Source organism: Piliocolobus tephrosceles, chromosome 20 (assembly GCF_002776525.5).
Source record: "Piliocolobus tephrosceles isolate RC106 chromosome 20, ASM277652v3, whole genome shotgun sequence".
Taxonomy (NCBI): domain Eukaryota; kingdom Metazoa; phylum Chordata; class Mammalia; order Primates; family Cercopithecidae; genus Piliocolobus; species Piliocolobus tephrosceles.
The window spans coordinates 982,495-983,779 of NC_045453.1; the positions used below are offsets into that span (position 1 = coordinate 982,495).

Genomic DNA, 1,285 nt, shown 5'->3' on the forward strand with positions numbered 1-1,285 from the left:
CGCATGGGAACCACTGCTTTGGGTGGTGACCTGTTTTCTTTTATTGAAGCAGAAACACCATTATGCAGAGTACCTAGAGGAGTGGCCATGGGAATTTGGCGGCAGATGAGGGCCTGGAAGACATCAGTTACCCTGAGGAGCCTGAAAAGAAGAAAAACGGCCCACCCTACATGGACGCCTTTCTTGGATCTTAGCCAGTTCAAGCCCCAACTCAGGAAAACCGTCCCTGAGCTCCCTTTCATCTGCTTGCATAGCACTGACCTCTTCACTGCAAATATTCATTTGTGTGATTCTGTTTTCTAAAAATTCTAATGGTAAAAACCATATCTGTTTTTGCTCACCTCTCTTTTTCTTTTTCTTTTCTTTTTTTTTTTTTTTTGAGATGGAGTCTTGCTCTTGTCACCCAGGCTAGAGTTCTATGGCATGATCTCAGCTCACTGCAACCTGTCTCCCGGGTTGAAGCGATTCTCCTGCCTCAGCCTCCCAAGTAGCTGGGACTACGAGCACCCACCACGACGCCCATCTAATTTCTGCATTTTTAGTAGAAACAGGGTTTCACCATGTTGACCAGGCTGGTCTTGAACTCCTGACCTCGTGATCTGCCCACCTTGGTCTCCCTAAGTGCTGGGATTACAGGCGTGAGCTACTGCGTTTTTTGTTGTCATTGTTGCTGTTTTGAGATGAAGTCTCGCTCTTGTCGCCCAGGCTTGAGTGCAGTGGCACAATCTCGGCTCACTTCAACTTCCGACTCCCGGGTTCAAGGGATTCTCCTGCCTTAGCCTCCCCACTAGCTGGGATTACAGACATGCACCATCACGCCCAGTGAATTTTTGTATTTTTAGTAGAGGTGGGAGTTTCACAATGTTGACCAGGCTGGTCTCGAACTCGTGACCTCAGGAAATCCCTCCCCGCCACCTCAGCCTCCCAAAGTGCTGAGATTACAGGCTTGAGCCACCATACCCAGCCTCACCTCTCATTCTTAAATCCCAGTGCCTGGTACATAGTAGGTGTTCTGTAATGTAAGATCACAACTAGCTTGGGTACAGTGTATCACTTGATCCCAGGAGTTCAAGACTAGCCTAGACAACATGGTGAAACCCAGTCTCTACAAAAAATACAAAAAATTAGCTAGGCTTGGGGGCACACAACTGTAGTTGCAGTTATTCAGGAGGCTGAGGTGGGAGGATCACCTGAGCCTGGGAAGTCGAGGCTGCAATGAGGCAAGTGTGCCACTGTACTCCAGCCTGGGTGATGCAAGTGAGACCCTGTCTCAAAAAACCAACAA

General features: G+C 48.4%; 1 long non-coding RNA gene across 1 annotated transcript in view; it reads left to right on the forward strand.

The window, feature by feature from the left end:
- Nucleotides 1-340, forward strand: part of LOC111548076 — a 1,130-nt gene extending 790 nt beyond the window's left edge. Inside the window, exon 2 of the long non-coding RNA XR_002733305.1 lies at nt 50-340. This is a non-coding gene — a long non-coding RNA (uncharacterized LOC111548076). The remainder of the gene's footprint in view (nt 1-49) is intronic.
- The last annotated feature ends 945 nt before the right edge of the window (nt 341-1,285 follow it).